At 33.2% G+C, this 22,200-nt stretch overlaps 1 protein-coding gene across 2 annotated transcripts in view; it reads left to right on the top strand.

Moving 5' to 3' along the window:
* Nucleotides 1–22,200, top strand: part of LOC137386961 (hepatocyte growth factor receptor-like) — a 77,891-nt gene that overhangs the window by 18,656 nt on the left and 37,035 nt on the right. The window lies entirely within an intron of this gene.

The following is a 22,200-nucleotide window of genomic DNA, read 5'->3' as shown; positions in this document are numbered from 1 at the left end:
ATTAAAGAAGGTAGTTTTAGGAAATTTCCAATCTTCAAAAAATTGTCATTTGCTGAAACAAAGTTAGATTTGCACCATAGAAATTGCAAAATATACTAAGTTTGACTGAAATTAGTTATTTATTACAGACAATACATAGTTATAAAGATTATTTTTACAGATGTAGTTAGTCACGAACACGAAAATCATGAAACTTCGAATTTTTCCCATCGAGAAACTTTGAATTTTTTCTTCAAACAAATGCATAGCAAATCTATATGCCAATATAACACGAATAAAACTTCATGAAAATGTTTCAAATAATAAAAATATGTTCAATAACTCTGTTCTTGACTTTTCAGGTATTATAGACAGTTCTCAGAACCAATCTGATCCTATCGAAACTGAAAGATAACGTTAGTCTGACTACAGATGGCAGCGTGAAGAATGCATTTTTATTCGAGCATAACGATTCAAATTGGCAAAATTGAAAGTTCATAGAAACTTTGAAACATTAAAAATAATGTTTTAATTTGATTTATGCAGTCTTTCAGTGTCTTACCACTTTTTAATCTGCATATTTACTGCTGGAGTTGAAAAAAGATTATCACAAACGATAAAATTTCAAGTCAGCATGATGATTTCCGGTTTTGGTAGATATTGAGATAGGCGTACTAATCTGGTTATAATTTTTGCCGGAGACGTCACATAAGCATATTTTAAAGTTTGTCTGATTGGCCAGAAATCTTTCTTTATAAAGAATCAAAAGTATTATTTTATAACTCAAAAATAATGATGCAAGGAGTCGGTAAATTTCAGACGTGAGTTAACACGCGTTGAGTGCCTAGCAAGGTTATGAATACGCATGTTAACTTGCGTTAACTCGCGCATGGGTGCGAATGAGTTTATCTGGTTATGTAAACATTCACAGTATCAGATATTATTTGAGATAAAATGACTATTTTGACTTAGCCTTGCTTTTGTTTGTAAACATTTTGTTGAAAATTGGCTAACCCACCATGATACAGGTACATGCAAAATCGTGAAGCTTTTCGTATACACATTAATATGCTAGTTTGCAACGAATTTGCAGGTAGAATCAGAAAATTCAGTGACAAAAATTTGCAGGATAGTTCTCCAGTGTCTTGCAGGACATGTTTTGTCTCGAGCTAGCTTTAGCTTTCAGAGCCAAAAATAGAACCCGTTCAAGAAATAAAGGTCTTGAACTAGTAAGAAGCATTATTTAAACACCCCTTTGTATATAGCTGAGTGTATGGCGTTATGTAATCTCATACCTGTTGGCTGTTTAGTTCAGAGAAAGAGCTAATCTCATCAATCACTGTAAACCACATGCTGGCACTGGTTACACTCATTACTCATGTCTTTGTCTAACTTGTGATGTACTGTCTAACTTGCCTTGGCCAACATAAATGGATGCTAATCAGCAATTACCGTTTTTTCTTGTAGAGTCTGATATTGAGTTTCGTAATAATGCTACAATGCCTGGCTTGCTCTTGATTGCAGGTACATACTGACCAGATAAAACAATCTAACTTTTTTCCATATTTTCTTTCCAAGTTTTCATTCATATGGTCTCTAATTTAGACAACAACTGCCAAGACTTAGTCATTAGCTGTGCGCCTTTCTTGTTGTTTTTTTTACTGTTACTTATGCCAACAAGAACTTTAAAATGATATTGTTTCATATAACAATAATAACAACATAGAGTTACTACTTAGAATGGTTTTTCTCTGTTATTACAAAAAATCAAAATTCGCATTAAATATAGTTTTGGTGATAATATTAAAATGAGTATTTTATGGTTTAGTGTCATGGTTAGCCTCTGAGCCTTGATTTCAATGTATTCTGGTTTTCCTAACTGGAAGATTTTAAGCTATTGAGACATTCACTCACCCTCCAATGAAAATAAACCCTGTCTTTAACTCTTTCGCTACCGTAAGCCGATATATCGGCTTTAGTGGTAATTCAAGTACAGGCCGTAAGCCTATATATCGGCGTTTCAATATGGTTTCACTTTTCTTTTAATTTGAAGCCTATATAATAGCTAGACCAATCAAATTTTGTTTCCAGTGAAACAACCTTGTTGCCAATCACTTGCTATCAATGTAAATCTTTTAGCTAAATATTGTCAACAAATCGCGGTGATAAATGTACTGACCGTAAAACGATATATCGGCTTATCAATAGAGTTTCACTTTTCTTTTCATTACAAAGCCTACACATTAGCTAGACCAATCAAAATTTGTCTCCAGTGAAACAATTGTGTTGCCAATCACGTGCACCTAAAAATCTTTGTTTCCACTATTCCATTTCTAATTATTTTTCAAAACGGCGAAACCAGATCGTTATCGTCATGGCAAGGAAAAACACACTGCGTTCGTTCAACACAAATAAAACGTTGGATATTGTACAAGAGTAAAAATCACCTTGTAATTATCTTGTAGAAAACCTTGTTTTGAATAGGATGCATTTTACAGTAAAATTATATCTGCTTTTATTCTCGAGATATTGCATAATTACCAGCAGTATATCAGCTTTTCAAAAAATTGTTTCATTAATTTGGGCTGAATATTCATTCGGTAAGATTTTAATGTGGTAGTGAAAGAGTTAAAGGTTTACTTGCATCAAAATTTACATTACAGTTATTTAGTATGGAAAGATTAACCATGTCTTACTTCGTTGTGTTGTAGGTGGAAAATATTTTACTAACTATATTTTTCCAGTATATTTTGAGTCATGAAATGATGATGAGCGTGTGCTGGATGGATATGATCTGTAAATTTTTTTTACGAGTTTTTAAAATTGTACAAAAGTTTATAGTTTCAGCCCGAACAATGGTGAAATACTGTTTTTTTCTGTTTGATGACATCGGTGGTAGGTTTTTTACTGGTGTTTGATCAAATATCATTATACTATTCTTCGGATCGCTGAAAATATTGCCCAGGTTTACTGACACACATTGATAAGATCGGCAAGGATCAAAGCGATAAAACACGACATATCATCAAGTCATGAATTTTTTCAAGTTTGTATTTATATTTAACGACTGTGGTATTATCTTATTGACATGGAATTGCTTAATTTATTTGAAAATTTTAGCACTTTAACTACCAGAGGTGCGAGCTGTCTACTGACACAGGCTTGGGTAATATTTCATAACAAAGGCTAGTACAAAGCCATTTGTCCAGCTGCTTGCATTGAAAGCTGCTCATCCATAACAGCTCATGTATTGCTTTCCATTTGGCAAGCACTTTAAGTATGCCTATATCCAATTTATCGGCATGTCCACCAACATATCAACTGGTCGTGGATCAGTAGTTTGTTATCTGTTTAGGCCTACGTAGTCATTAAAGTCCTCTTTCCTGAGAGATATTACAATGATGAACAGATCTCAAATGCCCGTCATTGGATGCGTACCCAACCTGATTTTCAAGGGCTGGTAGGTCATCCTTAACTAGTTCACTTAATAAGCTTTTTACTCAATGACCTCGCATAGACCTTTCAACACATTAGTTTCAACACTTGTTGCCATTTGTCTGTTGCTTTGAATTTCTTTGCATAAAGTGAACATTTTTGCGGTATAATTTTAATTTATTTTAGACTCGATCAATACCCCAAACTTTTTTTTTAACTTTTGATAAACGCGATAATAATACCTCAAAAAAATACCATAACGCATCTATTTTGATGCAACAACACTCTATCTTTCAGTCCTACTTCCATCCTTCAATAAAAAAATGGCCCTCAATTTTTCAAACAATGGCCTTAAGTGGTCTCAAATAGCAGTACCATTAAAATAGAGTTAGCATTCAAATATAGGTTTAACGGTAGCCCACTTTCAACATGTCTGAAAATACCAAATAAAAGGTGGTCAGAGGCCCAATGCATAAAGTGGTCATCAACTTTCTTACTTAATGTTACGTTACTAACATTTTACTTTTGTAGAAGTTGTTTGATCTGGAGAATGAAGATGAGCTCTCCACACCGAACTATAGTCCCTCGATCATGTCCTCATAGAACCAATCATATCGGTCTACAAGTTTTTAAAAAAGCTAAAGGGTGAGTTGATGAGCCCTTGTTTTTTTAGTCTTGATCTTCTGATGATTATAGTTGGCTCTGGAGACTGCAGTCATTAATTACATTGGGCAGTTGGCTAAACCAAAATACCATAGCACTGGCAATCAAAAAAATAACTAAAACAATAGTTAGGATGCAAAATATTAATGTATGGAGTTGTATGTACAAATTATCAGTTTTTTATATTTATGTACAGTATTTCAACTATGTATAAATTTAGTATAAAGTTTACTAAAATATTAATTTTTAATATTAATATTTCAATGTTAATATAAAAATATTAACCATTTTTGCAGAGTTTGACTGAATTTTTTAATGAGTTTAATTTGAAACTCTTAGAATTTGGTTCTCAGAATCGAAACGTTTTAAAACACAAGCAGGTTTGTACGTAGTCCATTAACTGAGTGCATACAACAGGCTGTGCAGTGCAGCTCCGCACAACGTACGTGTTTAGCCAAGATCAATGTTCTATGACTCTTACAAAATTTTCTGTACAAAAAACTTTTTTTAGTGAGTAGCTGATTAATTGATCAATTGATTAATGGATTACTGATTGCTTCCTATTTTATTAGCAAAAGAGGCTGAGAACACGGCCGAGCTCACACTGCAACACACTTTTAGCTTTTTGTTCGCATCATTAGATGTAAAATTTTCTGTTGATTGATGTGTATATAAAAAATCTCATAGGCTGCGTGGTTCATAAATAGGAGCCATGCTAACCTGAGGGCACACTTCATTCATTGGTGAAAGTTAGGTCTTTAACAAAAGCCATTACATTTATGAGAATAGCGATTTGTATACCAAAATATGTTGTATTCTAGTAAATAGTGTATTACGTTATTCTATATAGAACGATATGGTAATGATGCTACCATATCACTTCCAGTCTCACTGGCTTTTTAGCTATAACTAAAAAACAACTTGTATTAACCGTTTTAGGCAACACTTTTGCTCACCTAAATTCTGGAGTTTTCTGTTCATGTAATAATATTATGTTTTCCAAACTATGATACAATTAAAAGTGATATTGTGAATCCTGGTCATCAAATAGTTTTAGCAATTTTTTATAACATCAAGTGGCAATTCAAATTTCCTATTTTCCAGCAAGATCAATAATCTTTTCACCCATCTTAGCATTTTCAACATATTGAAGAGTGAAGTAATAATTTGTTCAAAAATCATGAACTTGTGGTATGACTCTTACTCTGTTTCTTACATCAAGCCTGCTTATAAACATGCTGTCAAAATGCAGTTGCATTTAAAGGTCGACTCGCAACAAAATTTACATTACAGTTATTTGGTATCAAAAAATTCACCATGTCTTACTCTGCTGGGTTGTAGGTGCAGAATTTGTAAAATGGTGATTACAAGCTTTTAAAAGCTAAAAAATGAACAGTTAATCGCAGCCATCAGGAAAACATCGTAGGTTAGAATTTCTTTATTTTGATTACGTACTCAACTCAATGTAGTTATTGTTCTGACATGCAGTGTTATCACGTAAAATTAAAAGCCAATCACAGCCTCGGTATAAAGCATCTCGTAGCACTAGTTTATGACAAACACTTCGGGTTCTACCGGGAAGCTCTCATCAAATATACATGCTCAATTATAAATGCTCGCTACTTTACAATTTTTTTCAGCTTGGTGTAGTTTTTTTGTCGTAATCTGATCATGTGACCCATAATTCCTGTCAAAAAGCATGAGCAATTTCTGCAGAATCTTTTGAGTATCGCAGGTGACCAACAGGCTCCTCATGTCATCCGAGGATGGTATACATTCCTTCGAACTAAAGTTAAAAAATAAAATAATTTTTAGGCTAGGTTTTGAGATATCAGTGCTCGAAGTGGCAGCATTACAATGATCAGGAAATAGTCACCTAAGGACAATAGACATGATTTATTGAATACATGAGGTAAATTTTTAAAAATATTTCGACAAATGAGGTTGCACAAAAGTTTAAACAGAAGCCATCATTGCGCAACTTACATCCCACTTGAGCCGTTTCGTAAAGGGATTCCAACCTATGACGTTTTTGCGATGGCTGCGATTAACTGTTTGCTTTTGATCTTTTAAGATCTTGTGATCACTTTTCCACATATTTTGCGCTTACAACACAGCAGAGTAAGATATGGTAAATGGTTTGAGACTAAATAACTGTAATGTAAGTTTTGTTGCAAGCTCACCAATAATTTACACATAAATTGTCTCAGATATTTTTTTAATCATTTAAGAATTAAATTAGCTATAATAATAATTAGCTCAATTATTATTAAAAACTTGGAAACCTCTGGTCCTGATTTTTTCTGAATTATACGCGTATGCAATATGATTCTCAAATACAGCAAAGCATGACGTAAAAGTAATACAAAGCAGATTTTACACTGATTGCTTCTGTTTTCTTTTGACGAAGCTGTTTCAGTGCGAATCAAATTGTTCAACTCCTGAGCTACTGTGAACCTAGTAGTACAGTAAAGCTAGTCAAAGTGTTTCCGTATGGCCAAGTGCTGCATGATGTGGCTTTGTCAAGCTTTTGTACGAATGGGTCGCAATCTCAGAAACCATGGTCAAGTCGCAAACCACGAAGTTGAGTTATCCGACTATAAAGCTGCACTAACTGAAGAAGTAATACATTTTCTTTTAAATATACAGCTATTTCTTTGACAACCAGCTACAATCTGTTTAGATTTTTAACTTCAGCATAATTTTCTGGATATAAATTCAGAAATCTAGATAAATATCACAACATCTTGATTGATATTGGTTGCTATGACATTTTGAAATGTAAACACAATTGTGCATTAGTTTTTGTTTCTCAAACTTCAACACTTGTTTTCTCGGAACTATGTTTTCGCATTAATGGTGAACATGCATTCAGTTTATTAACCATAAAACCTGCTGTAATTAAGGTAAAATCAAAAATTTTTTTTGCAAAATAACTGAGAACTCACTCCTTTTGCTAGTAGTGTAGATAACTCCCAATCTCAAACCACAGATTTAACCATGGTTTCTGAGATCATGACCCAAATTGTTAATTATTAGTGAGTAATTGACAAATTACTTTATTGTATATATACCTGAATGAAAGAAGCAATTGTTTGTATATGTTGAACCAATAAAATATGTTTACGACCCAAGTGTGGTTTCGCTTTGCGAATACTTGTTTTATGACAATTTATTCTTAGAAATGACAGTCATGTCGGAAGCATAACAGCCACAAATTTTTACTAGTTTTAGTTCTATGAACTGGGTAATTTTATTGAGTAATAGTGCTGATGAGAGTAATTATTTTTATCAGTAATAATATATTGTAAACTAATAATATTCATGAATCATCTGACTCGAGTTTTATGCTCACCTCACGGTAATTTCAAAATGAACGAAAAGTGTTCCCTTTCATTCTGCAACGCATTTTTGATAGTTTTCGCGGCATCAACTAACATATTATTATACTGATTAACTTGCTATAAAAATACTGTTAATAGATCATGTGGTTTAAAGTTATAACCATTTATACAGACTCATTTTAGAAGTTAGGTGTCACTGATTACTTATGTCGCAGTAAAGAAATTCCTTTAGTAGTAAAGGAGTTGACATTTTTTTGTTAAATACATCATGTAGTTACCACACTGTTTAGAACAGATGGTGCTAATGTAAAACTACAATAAAAATATGTCATCACTAACATAAATTTGCTACCAGTCTTAATTTTATATTATATATTTTATATAAGTTTCACAGTTTTTATTAAAGGATTTTAAATGTTCCCAGGACAAAATGAAGCAACTGCAACGGGCTTTTCATAGAAATGATTTTAAACTCTATCTTAGTATGATAGATATTTCTGTAACAACTATTCATGTGGCTAATTGTGCCTAATACTTTTATACGCTTTTGACTAAGTCGAACAAATCTAGTTTGTTTCACTCTTACCACCTGCCTCAAGTCGGTGCAAATGATCATCAAAAATTAGATTTTTCTGTGCCGCTAAAAATGGCTCATTGAAGAAAATTTAGTTTGGTGAATACTCAAATATTGGTTAATTATTTGCCTTGCTAAAAACCGTAATAGACTCATCTGGATTACATGTACAACTTAGCTGCCTAGGTTGCTAACTCGTAGTTCCGTGGCTTGTTATCATTTTGCTTGTTAGGGAGTAATCTTTTAAAAAAAATGAACCCGCTTTTCTTTTGGAAACATACCATTCAAGCAGCAAATGTATGTCAGTGCTACTGAGCATTATGCTGGTTAATATTCTCAGCTTTGTTAATCATTCTTAGTATTGAATAAGTGTTGCTGCTTTTTGGTTTGTCTCTTTTTCCATATATATGTAACTATTATGTATGACCTTTTAGCTTCATGAAGCTGGTGCAGAGTTCTTACTAACCCTTTAGCGACCGCGGGCTTATGGCTGGAAATTCCCCAGCGCACCAGAGCATTCACTATGGCGATTTGAGCCTGCGATACCACTGCGTAAAAACCGCATCAACTTTCATCAAAATTGAGGTAGATACATAAATTAACATGCATAGGAATGCTGAGAAATTTCTCTACAAGCTGATTATTTTTTTATGTAGCTAGCTTGCATTTGCTTTCCTGCAAAAGTCTCAATTCGTTGAAGCGACGAGTTTTTTTATTTTTGTTGGTCATTTTCAATTATTTTTTATATTTGCTAAAAGCAATTTGCAATGTTGTATAAATAATTCCTGCATGGATTTATATGTTCACAACAATTTTCAAAAAAAATTAGTCGTCCAAGAGCATTGAAAGTGGAGTTATGAGCTCCAATGTATAGCGGGAGTGCCACTGGAAATGCTCGAGACGCCTTGTCCATAAGCAGCGCAAGACAGTCACCCGACAAGGTTGCTCCAACTTTTGTGCAAATTGGCACAAAACTGCGAATAAATATGCATCTGGAAGCTGAGACATAGTCCTGCAGAATGAGATTTTTTCCTCCACACAGCTTGCAAAAACTTTGCAGCTTGACATATATATATATGCAGCTACGATTTTTTGCTCTGAGTTTTTATGCATTTCTTGAGACTAGATCTATGTAAAAATTTTGCATATAAAGTCATTGCACCGGTTCATGCGTGCTGCAGCAAAAGATTAACTGGTTGTGTGCAAGAAGAATTAAGTGGTGAGCCTATATTCACACATTTGGTGAAGCAGCAAAAGACAGGAAGCAACATTTATTATGAGCAGAAGCAGCAAATCATGGACTGCTAGATTGCAAAACAATATGAGAACTGAACTCTTTGATTAGACTGCTGCTCTGAAGATGGCAGTGTGCATCAAATACAGCACACCAATGCACAACTAATACAATAGATTAGCAAATTTATGTACAAAAACTAGCAATACAAAGCAGTGGAGCATTTGCAGAAACAATAAAATACCATTTGTAAATAAATTTAGTTAGCATGGTAAAGATCAAAAATGACTTGCACAAATATATTCTACATGTGACTTTGCTGCCAGTGCATTCAGCTTGCTCATCGACGATGTATACAGACAACTGGTGCACATAGCCAGAGACAGCAACGGAAAGCAAATAACTTAATTCCAAATTTAGATCTGTTAGATGGAATATACTGTCTGAAGTTGAGCCATCCTTCCCATGCCAGCAAGCTTTCATCTACAGATACAAATTTATCAGAGAGAAAAACAGGATAGAACCAGTTGCATGTCATGGCAAAAACATTTTCTAACTTGAACAATTTATTGCCAGTAGGGTCTTCAAAATTGTCAATAAAGTGTAAGCTTGCTTCTAATTTTCTTTCAATTTTTAAATTGATTAAAAATCAGCGTAGATAATAAAGGAATGTCACAGTGGACCAGTAAGGCAGCATAGTAGGCTTTTTGAGAATACCTAAATGCAAAACTAAACAAACAACTTGCCAAATCTTTATCATCAACAGGCTCCGAAGCATCCACAATGTTTTTGAAGGCCATATTTATTTGTTCCGTTCAAAATAATATTTATAATGGCCGATGTTTAAAAAGCTTTGAATAATAAAAAACACCTACCTGTTAAGAATTCAAACTTATACTCCTGCCAGACTGTCAGCAAAGTGTAATTATTTTGGTTTTAAATCAGTTCCTCTTTGATATCCGTCATTATTAGCCGTTTCAACGCCGGCCGTTTCAGTCTCACTTTCGCAATCCAATTCATTCTGTTGATTTTCTTTTTTACTTTTATCGTCTTCCTTACATTTTTCCGGTCTAAAATTCCCTTCTTCACTTTCAAACCAGTCGTTATCTTCCTGTAAACAAATCTTTTTAGCAGCGCTTCAAATATCGCATCCGTTCATGATGATCAGCTTTCCATAAAGACCGTTCAACTTCTAACAAAGTGTTCTTTTTGCACATGCGTAGAAAGGAGTAATTATAGCCTCAAAACAGTAGTATGATATCTTTTAAAACTCCTTAAAATATTAATGAAAATTTTAGTGCTGTTTTTAAAATAAATAAAGGAATTTAAAAAATACCTATAGAAGACTCAGATTTGATGGGCAATTACGGGTTTGGTGCGCTGAGGCTGCGCTCTCAGCCCATAAGATTTACGGGAACGGTGTGGAAAAGGTTAACAGTAATTTGGTTAAACGTCAGGTTCTGGTTATTATGTTTTACAAATTGGACTATGCCCTGTGAATAACTGCTTAATTTCAATTATGTACACAGCTCCTATTCGCCCTTGCATGTTTATAGTTGTCGTGTTCTTGCATTCCTGTTACCTGTTCACCGGCGATAGCACTTGTACAAACTGTAGGTTAGCATAGCGTCTGGGACAGAAACAGAAACTTGCAGTTAACACCCATGGTGACGAGCTCTAAACTTTACCTTAAAATAATATTTAGAAGCCAAGTCCAAATCAAGGTCAGACAACTGACAATCAATTTCATGACTTGGTGATCGCTTTTGAAATTTTGTTCACATTGTTTAAGTCATGCTCTTCTAATGCTTAAAGACTACACCGGTGAGGAATCTAAAAGCTGTGATTGAATGTCAGGGCTAGAATACCAAATACAGTTCTACTTGCTCAGTTTTTATTTTTTCTGCAGCAATCAATGAACTTGCAAACGATTAGCTGTAAACGTATGATGTAAACGTTTAATATAAATCGGAAAAGGTTCTATTAAAAAAAACTTGTTATTTCTATTTTGTTATGAATCATTGCAGAGTGTTGCCATAACATGTCCTGCATCCACCTTGATGCTAGCCAAGTTATCTACAGAACTGGCAATTTAAGGTTTCAACAGCTTACATACATCTTTGGGATGTTTCTGGTCAGAAGAGAGTGGACACAAGAACTTAGTGAAGGTAAATCACGGTGTTTGTAGACCAAAATATTGAGAAACGTAGAATGAGCCTTGGTGAAAAAAAACAATTTTTTTAGATGTATTTTACAATTATAGAGATAAAAAATCACTTCTAGTCTTAAAAATTCAATTATGTTATTTTTGGCAAATACATTTAACACTTTTGCTATCGCATTAATTTCTGACCAAATGAAATTAACTAAAAAAAATTTTCAAAAAACTGATATACAGCTAGTATTTAAGTAATATCCCTAAAATCAAAACCTACCGCTTCACTGTAAAATGCATCTTTTTCAAAAAAATTCTACAAAATAACTATGAAACTGTTTAGTGAGTCCCAATCTCACAAATGTTCTGACGCTTTCTTTGCGTTGAATGAACGCTGTGTGTTTCTTTTTGCCATGACGATAATGATCTGGTTTTCCTGTTTTGATAATAAGTAGAAATGAAACTGATAAGCCAAAAATTATTCTATTGGTTGCGTGTGATTGGCAACCAAATTGTTTTGGTAGAGACAGAGTTTGATGTGTCTAGCTAATGTGTGTGCTCCGTAATGAAAAGAAAAGTGAAACCCTATTGATAAGCCAATACATTGGCTTATGGTCTGTACTTATTTTACCTCGGAAGCCGTAACATCAGCTTATGGTAGCGAAAGAGTTAATAATTTGCCCCATGCTATACCTTTTTTAACTTTAAATGGCTTTCATGTTGGTTAATAGATTGACTCGCATATTAGTATTACTTAAAATCTGTTTGTGAGAAATCCAATTTTGGCTCAAAATCCCGTTCTGCTTGTCATAGCTATCTTTTGCAGTTATCCTTCATTTTTCGTGATACACAGGGACATTGGTTCTTTGTGAAAAGTGAAATTGCAAAATAAAAAGCAGTTTTTTTTCAAACAATATATATACATGGCTCAACATTTTTTTGTCAAAACACTTGCATTTTTCTCTAAACATAATGTATTTGTTTCCTGTATGATAAACAAATTGAAGTTCTCTTGATTGACTGTTATGTCGTATTTCAATTTCAATCCCAGTATAGTAATTCATAGAATGAACTTCAAGTGTATGGGCATAGTTTGGACTTTATCTGGTTGGAATATCTGTCTAGTAAATGCTCTTATAATGTATACCTCTTATAACGGGAACTCCACCTAACATTAATAATTTATGTAAAGCTTTTGTTTGATGCAACATAAATACTTTCACATGAAGTAAAGTCTCAAGTTGGTGCAAATTCTCAAATTCAATGACGAGAATTTTATAGCTGGCCTTAAAAATATAGTTTACATTTTTGCCGAACTGGAGCAATAAGAGTATGTATAGGGTTCGCTATTACGGATTTTAGTACATTGTTAACTATTTTGCCACCGCAAGCCTATGTATCAGCTTATCAATAGGGTTTCACATTTCTTTTTATTAGAAAGCCCGCACATTAGCTAGACACATCAAATTATGCCTCCAATGAAACAACTTTGTTTCCAAGCAGGTGCAACCAATATAATTCGTTTGCACTTCAACCATTCTAACATTTCGCAGTAATTTAAGTACAGACAGTAAGCCAGTGTATTGACGTTTCAATAGGGTTTCACTTTGCTTTTCATTACGAAACCTACACATTAGCTAGACTAATAAAATCTGGTCTCGCACGAAACCACCTTGTTGCTAGTCACATGCAACCAATATACATTATTTTGGTTCAACTATTCAATTTCCAATCATTTTTTTCAAAACGGCAAAACCAGATCGTTATCGCAAATAAAGCGTCAGAAAAATTGTGAGAGTGAGATTCACCAAACAATTCTAAGCTTACCTTGTAGAGAACATTTTTTTAAATAAGATACATTTTACAGTAGAATAATATCTGTTTTCATTCTTGAGTTATTGCTTAAATACTGGCGGTATATCGCTTTTTTTCCGAAAAACCGTTTGAATTAATTTGGGTAGGTTAATCGTTCGGTCAGAATTTTATGCAGTAGCAAAAGAGTTAAACTAGTTTGCCATTAGAAGATGTCAGTTGTGTCAAAAAATAGAAAAAATGACTAGCCTCTCATAAATTCACAAAAATTTGAAAGCTACCTATTGGTGCAAGCATTGGAGTATTGATATACTCAGCTGAATGTTATGAGCTCTAGTCTCATCAAAAGATATATTGGTCCTAACTTTATCCCGACGATGGATAAATGAAAACTCAGACAGACACTGCTTTCACCTTGTTAGTTAGCAACAACAAGTATCAATCAGTCTTTTGTTGCTTTTATTTACTTCACCTTCTTTTTTGTCTCCAAATTCATGTCTACTGCCTTTTAACCGGAAATTTTTTCAATTGTTTAATCGGTTGATATGAGCATTAAAGTTGAAATTTTAGCTGAGCTAGTAATTATTTCAGTTTTCTTGAATAGTGTTACAAAGACGAACTGTAACAATCAGGCGCAGTGGCACTTGCGTGCCAATGGCAGAGTAGCTTTATTATAGAAGCACAGGCCATAATCGTGTAAATCAAGGCTGAAAATCTGTTCCACTAGAAACTTCTGAGCTATTTAAAGGACTTTAAGAATGTCAGATTTTTGGAAATTTGTTTAAAGTGCTCGAGAGGGCAACTTCATATTTTTTGTCCCAGCATTGAACCTTTTTCACATAGATTACAATTTTTTGGAGAAAAGCCGTCTGCACAGCAATTGAAGGCTTATGTTGTTCTTTTGAGCTTAGGGCATACTATTTTAATGTTAATTGTGTTTTAGTTGTATCATGCGTATTTTGGAAGAAAACATTAAACCTAGAAAGAGTAATTAAAAATGGTCTAAAAAACATGCGAGTTATAAAAAAGCTTACTTATTTTTAATGATCCTAGCTTAGACAACTGAAAAAATTATTTCTGTAAGAAATGATATCTTGAAGAATATTTGTTAAAAAATTGTTTGCTTACAAAATTTGTTAGTTTGAACTTTGCTTGATTTTGCTGGACTTGATGGACGTACTATTTTAGTGTTAACCCTTTGGCAGGGAAACGACCAAAATGTCGTTTACCGGTTGCGTGGGGAAACAAACTTTATGTCGCTTTCGGTAGACGTTTATAAAACTGTTGCCTAGTAATGTTAAACAAATAATATGAACACTGGTAACATTTGAATATCATCAACAAGATATCGGTTCATGATTAGCAATATGAAACGATTATCTGAAAAGCATTGCTTTGTGTTAAAAGCTAAACAAATCACGCCTCCTTGGAAAAGAATAAAAGTTGGAAAAACCAGTCAACATCAGCTCAATTCTCAAAACAGTAAAATAAAATATTATTTGATTTTGCAATCGTTAGTGACTTTTTGTCTGAACAGAATAAAAATAATTCAAATGATAGAAGTGATGTAAACTTTTTAGATTTTTAATATACTTAGAAATATATAGGGAAAACGATCGTTGTGGTGTCAAATGCCTTCCAACGCTAAGTCGGTTCCTAGGCATCTGCAATGTGAGATTTCAAAATTTGATTACTAGCCATTTGAGAAGAACTAAATAGTTTTAGTGTAATCAGTATTAATAATACAAATAAAATCCACATTGCTCGAAAAGCGTGCGTGAAGATCTCGTCTGTTTATGTTTGGCTCCAGTGTCACCTGCCTACAATAAATGATTTTAGTTTACATAAAACCTGTTGTTATTCAATAAAAGCACTGACTCAACTTATGTTAGTTTTATTTCAGTTCATCAAAAATTGGTATATTTGCACTGACTCAATGTACTTATTTTATATATTTAGCTCTTCATCTTAAGCTTTCTTAAATTGCAATTGAGGTCCGTAAAAGTCGACGATAATTTTTTGCGATAGATGTAAGAAATAGAGTAAGAGTCATACCACAAGTTCATGATTTTTGAGCTATTTATTACTTCACTCTTCAATAAGTTGAAAATGCTAAGACGGATTAAAAAAATTGTTGATCTTGTTGGAAGAGAGGAAATTTGAATTGCCATTTGATGTTATAAAAAAGTGCTAAAACAATTGATGACCAGGATTCACAAGAGCACTTTTAATTGTATCATAGTTTGGAAAACATAATATTATTACAGGAGCAGACAACTCAAGAATTTAGAGTGTTGCCCAAAACGGTTAATACAAATTGTTTTTTAGTTATAGCTAAAAAGCCAGTGTGCCTGGTAGTGGTAGCATCATTACCATATCAATCTATATAGATCAACGTAATACACTTTTTATTAGAATACATATTTTGGTATACAAATCGCTATTCTCATAAATGTAATGGCTTTTGTTAAAGACCTAACTTTCACCAATGAATGAAGTGTGCCCTCAGGTTAGAATGGCCCCTATTTTTGAACCATCACCGCCTATGAGATTTTTATAAACATATCAATCAACAGAACTTTTTACATCTAATGATGCAAAGAAAAAGCTAAAAGTGTGTTGCAGTGGGAGCTCGGTCGTGTTCTCAGCTTTTTCCGCTAATAACATAGGAAGCAATCAGTAATCCATTTTCAAAAGTCTATTGATTACCCATTTCTGAAACCTTGGTAACTTTAAAGGTCTGACACGGCTGGTTAAGTAACCAGCCGTATCAGACCTTTAAAGTTACCAAGGTTTTTTTACTACACTTGTAGTAAAAAACTAAATTGCGAGAACAAAAATATGTGCTCCCAAAAACGTAAAATCCCAGGTCGGTGAGGGTTGTTAACATGTTTTCTATTGGTTCAATGCAGGCAGATGGTTCTTTTCTTTCAAATAGGTACACGTATGACAGGCTAATTAATCAGCTACTCAATAAAAATGTGTTTTGTACAAACATATTTGTAAGAGCCATAGAACATTGATCTTGGCTATACGCGTATGTTGTGCCGAGCTGCACTGCCTGTTGTATGTATATGTTGTTTCAGCCTGTTGCAAGTAAATGTTGTTTCTTTTTTAGATCAGCTGTCTCAATGAAGTTTTGCTTGGCTTTTAAATTGGCATCCCACTGTGTGGTCGTGTTTCAGTCAGTTTTTTTTACCTCCGTGTTTCAGGTCGCAAGCAGAATTTTGCGGTAGTAAAAGTACTTAGATGATACACCCCAAGATGCATTCAAAACAGTATTGTACAATAGCTTAGTGCTATAGACTACAACCCTATTCTGGTGTTTCAAACTATTGCCAGTTAGGAGTGTGGTAAGTAGCAGCTAAAGCTAAATGTCTTTATTATATAAAATACCTAAATACTGGCAAGGCAGAAGCGCATGGAAAACATGTAACTAGAGAAACTGTTCATAGCAAGATATCCCTTTAGCTGCCATATGCGCATTTATGCAAAGTGTATGGCCAACTGTCATATGCACACTATAGCAAATTTTCAAGCAGTCGCATAGTAACTTAATTTTATTACTTGTTGATAACATAACCAACGACCTTTAGTACTTTTATAGTATTGACAGTGTTGTCTAAATATTTTTCTATGAAAGTTGCATAAATTCGCAAGTCTGTTTTAAGTCTTTGTTTGAAAAATTTCAACTCGGAAACGCTCATCTTTTTTTCAACATTTGAACTATTTAGCGTTATTATGGCCTTCGCAAGTACCTCGCGACTTAAAAACAAAGAATTACGTATGTTGATGAAATTGCAGCCAATTCAAAATCTGGCTTAGTAATTAGAAAGATAATGAAAGACGCAACACTAACTCTGACGGTAATCTGCTAAGTTCTGACGGAAATAATAGTTTTGTAAGTGTAAGTAACATTGGAGATGATCATTTTAGTTTCATTGCGATCGCAGCTTTACATAGGTTTAGTAATGCACAAAGCATAAACATGTCGATTTGGTGCATAGCTCTGGTAACACGTTTGCAAAATAAAATGTTACAAAAATGTTTTAGAGTTTGAAGTTTAAAAAACCCGCGAACATACCATGAAGTAAAATCACGATCTTTCAGTAAAATGACTGACAGTAAGCCGATGCTTAATTGGTACATGGATGGCAGCAATAGGCATATCTAAACACACCAACCTTAGAGTGTTAAAGGCCAACTGAACAATAAGGGATTTTTATACAATTAAATAGTCAATCTGTGCATGAAAAAACATTGACTGTTAGACAGTTAATAATTTAATCAGCTCAAGAGTTGGACTAAACTTGGTTTGTACCAAAAATACCATGGCAGTCTAGAGTACGGTAAAATATTGTCAGTTGCAATAATTAAACATTCAATTATTGCAAACTATTGCAAGAAGGTCAATTAGCACAATTGTTATTGTGTCAGTCTAACGCGTTGAATCTTGCAAGTTTAAATCCTATGTGACACAATTTTTTTTCTGATTTCCAACTGTGGCTTTAGATGGACATATACTGTTCTCATAATAGTACAGGCTGAATGTGTACAATGTTGTTGATTTTTGTGCATTTTGCTTAGAAGGCAAAGTAACAGTACCGCTGTAATTGTTGGTTTGTAAAATAGAGCTTTTCTTAATCCAACTATTTATTACATATTATATTTCAATGATACCATTATTAACTAAGATTTGGACAAACAAGCATTAGCTTGAAATAAATCACTGATGATAATCATTGTTTTTAATTTTACTGAGCGAAATGATTTGTGTTAACCACAACATTAAACAAACTTTTTCAAAGAAAGGCTTATTGATTAAAGTTTTATTGTTAGGCGGAGCATCAGCATACTGAGAATTGCAATATCTTTAGGAGAAATGTAATTATGCAGTTTCAGTAGGAAGACATCCTCTGTGCCACACCTACATGTAGTAGTGCTGCCAAAGTAACCCGCTGCAAGAGCTTCCTTTTAAAGTTCGGGTCAATTTCCTAAGTATTTCGAAACAACGTGATGGAACACACTTTTTAGTAATTAATGTTAGAAAACCTCCTTGATATTTTGGGAAAGTCTGTAAAATGGGTAGTGTTCAAAATTCTCCTAATTTTCAACTATACAAGCGGGTTAATAAATGGTTTCTTTGCAGGAAGAGCAGCAACTCTACCCGTTGAAGCATAGTGGTCTAGAATGCCTGACCTTCAAACGACAGGTTGTTGTTCAATTTCCAAAAAGGCCTCCAGTGACAGGAAAGACATCCAAGCTTGAAGTTCTTTCTGCAACTGGGCGTGTCTGCAATCAGCAAAGTTCCCTTGCCAATTACTTTAGAGATGTCTTGCTAGAATATTATTGTAAAAAATTGTGCCTAGCCATTGGTTACACTAACCATAACATATTGCACTATACTCAACATGCAAGGGACTGCTCACACAAATCGCAGGACAATTATTGTAGCAGCAGTGTTTTGAAGCTCTAAAACTTTATTTGACAGAAACAAATCAGATAATCCACTTTTGTTGACAGAAGGTTTGATGCTATGCTTTGTAAATCTTTCAATTTTCAATATTTTGGTATTGCAACAACTGTTTGGGCTGCTTTTGATGGTTGGCTCCATTTTTACAAAAGACCTTTAGGTTCATACAAACTCATTGTTTGTAATATTATTGTCTTTGACATCGTTGCACTCAATTAAACTATTTGTTTGACACGCCTATATTAAGCTTATAACATCTCTAAACTCCACTCCCTAAAGGGGCCGCTTATGAATTCATGTTTTTCTTTTGACTAAGAATGATATTTTGAAATGAAAGTGTTGACCAATGTTGATAAATGCGAGATGAATATCTATGTAATCTTCACAGTGTGTTCAAAGTTACTCCTTGGTTTCATCGAATGCTCCTATCGTAAATTTTTTTATAATTCAAAGGCCACCACATGCTATCTTTTTCAGTTTTGTCTGCTAGTAACAATGATTGGATTTGATGAACATGTTTTAGTAACGAAAGTGGTCACAGTTCATGTTTGAAATTTATGTTTTGAACATTTTAGCTCTGTGAATGTAACCGGCATATTTGCAGCATGCTTGAATATATGCGATGCTTTAGTATATGATCACAAAGTGTATTTGTTTCTTTGTGAAAACTATGATGATCTCGATACCAATCCAATCATTATTGCTACTTGTTTAAAACTAACAAAATGCTAGTTGTTGTGTTGCTTAACACGAACAACCTATAAAGGGTGAAACAAAATTTTCATGTGAATAAACAATATGACAAACATTTGATCAGAGCACAAAAATATTTGCAAATAAGTCTTTTTTTAGCATTAGTTGACCAAAGTCCTGAAAACCGAATTAGTTGGCTTTTGCAACCTATTATTAAAACATTTTATCTTACAATCAAGGTTCATTGCAACTAAAATCCTTAAAATTAAATATCATATGGAATTTAGCTAAATTCATATAAAAAGAAGTAATGTAGACCTTGACACTAAGACTATCTAATGCTAGACATCAAAATCCTAATAGGAGTCCATGAACTTAAAGAGAAGATAATTGCTTGTGCAAAAGAGAAGACAACTCCAAATTTTATATAAAAAAATTCAATTTGTGCGCTAATGGGAGGCCCTCCAATTCATACTACAAAGCCTCCCAACCTGCAAAATTTTCCAAAATGTTGCATTCTCCGGCAAAATTTTTGCAAAATGCAAAATAGATATGTATGCGATCAGCATGACGAGTAGAGTTGTTTTAGCATGTTTTTAGCGAAGCCTCCTATCAGAAGCCTCCTATTATCCAAAAGCCCTATATCGTGGATATATTTTCCAAAGTGGCCTCCTATTCACTACAATTTGACTATATATATATATATATATATACATATATATATATATGTATATATGTATATATGTATACATATATATATATACGTTTATATACAGTATCTCAAAGTTATTGTTTGTCTGTTCAGGGGTAGCGATAAAGTTTTAGCATCTACAAATCGCCACAAAGCACAAATCGCATTAAATGTGAGCTCGCGGCATTGATGTTGCAAGGCTACTAATAAATGCGAGTAATCGTAAGGCTAAGCCAAACTTATTACCCCTATTTTTCCTACCATGTACTGCATATTCGTTTCACGATTTCACACATTAAACCTGCCCTTTTCATTGTTAATTAATATGGTGTGCGCTCAGAATACGATGCACCAGTCGCAAAAACGTTTCACCTCACCATGGGAAACATGATGTTTTCATGTTTTTTATGGGAACAGAGCTTTTTCAACTCATTTGCGTCTTACATAATTAACCAAAAAGTTCTCTCAAAATTAAAATTTGGCTGCTCATGGACTGATAGCGACAAAGTAACGAAAATTCTTACATTTTATTTGCTGAAATCTCTTGCACAAAGCATGAAAGAGAAATACAATGTTTGCAATCTAAGTTCAGTGGTTTTTGATACCAGTTATAGTGAAAAAAAGAAAGAAAATAGATTGGTCATAAGATTTTGGTTGATGACAAAGCTGAAGTTTAGTTTCGTAAAATCAATACTCAAAATTATTTTTAGGTAAGCAATGAGTAAGTTAAATTCGCTCAAGTTAAATTTAACATTTTGTATGAGTCTGTTTGAAAAGTAGGAACTCCCTACAATACGAACTGCGCGTAGTACACTGTAGCATTACATTTCATTGCGGATCATAACTGTTAAATACACTGAAATTACTGCAAGTAACTACATGTATAGTTACTAAAGCTAACATATTATTTTGATACTTATTTTAATTTTTACATATATACAACTTTTACGAATTTTATCAAAATGTGTTGTTTTAGTTTTTAGTTTAATTTTTAGTTTTAATTTTTAGTTTGTACAGTACATATATACAACTTTGTACAGTACATATATACAACTTTGTACAGTACATATATACAACTTTGTACAGTACTTATATACAACTTTGTATGGTACATATATACAACTTTGTACAGTACATATATACAACTTTGTACATAACATATATACAACTTTGTATGGTACATATATACAACTTTGTACAGTACATATATACAACTTTGTACCGTACATATATACAATTTTGTACAGTACATATACACAACTTTGTACAGTATGTATATACAACTTTGTACAGTACATATATACAACTTTTATGAAATTTACCAAAATGTGTTGTTTTAGTTTTTAGTTTAATTTTTAGTTTTAATTTTTAGTTTGTACAGTACATATATACAACTTTGTACAGTACATATATACAACTTTGTACAGTACATATATACAACTGTGTACAGTACATATATACAACTTTGTACAGTACTTATATACAACTTTGTATGGTACATATATACAACTTCGTACAGTACATATATACAACTTTGTACCGTACATATATACAACTTTGTACAGTACATATATACAACTTTGTACAGTACGTATATACAACTTTGTACAGTACATATATACAACTTTGTACAGTACATATATACAACTTTGTACTGCACATATATACAACTTTGTACAGTACATATATACAATTTTGTACTGTACATATATACATGTTTGTACAGTACATATATACAACTTTGTACAGTACATATATACAACTTTGTACAGTACATATATACAACTTTGTACTGTACATATATACAACTTTGTACTGTACATATATACAACTTTGTACTGTACATATATACAACTTTGTACTCTACATATATACAACTTTGTACAGAACATATATACAACTTTGTACAGTACATATATACAACGTTGTACAGTACATATATCCAACTTTGATGAATTTCATCAGAATGTGTTGTAATTAGATAATTACTATAGATTTCCATTTCACTCTATACAACGTTTTCGCATTAGGATGCCAACACAAAAATGAATTAAAATCATACAATCGTATACCAAGTCATCTTTCATTGTAGTATAATAGAAAAGACATTATATGACTGTTAACTTTTAAATATTTTGCATTTACAC

The sequence above is a fragment of the Watersipora subatra genome, chromosome 2 (genome assembly GCF_963576615.1).
Source record: "Watersipora subatra chromosome 2, tzWatSuba1.1, whole genome shotgun sequence".
Classification (NCBI taxonomy): Eukaryota; Metazoa; Bryozoa; class Gymnolaemata; order Cheilostomatida; family Watersiporidae; genus Watersipora; species Watersipora subatra.
This window is presented reverse-complemented; position numbering and strand designations above follow the sequence as displayed.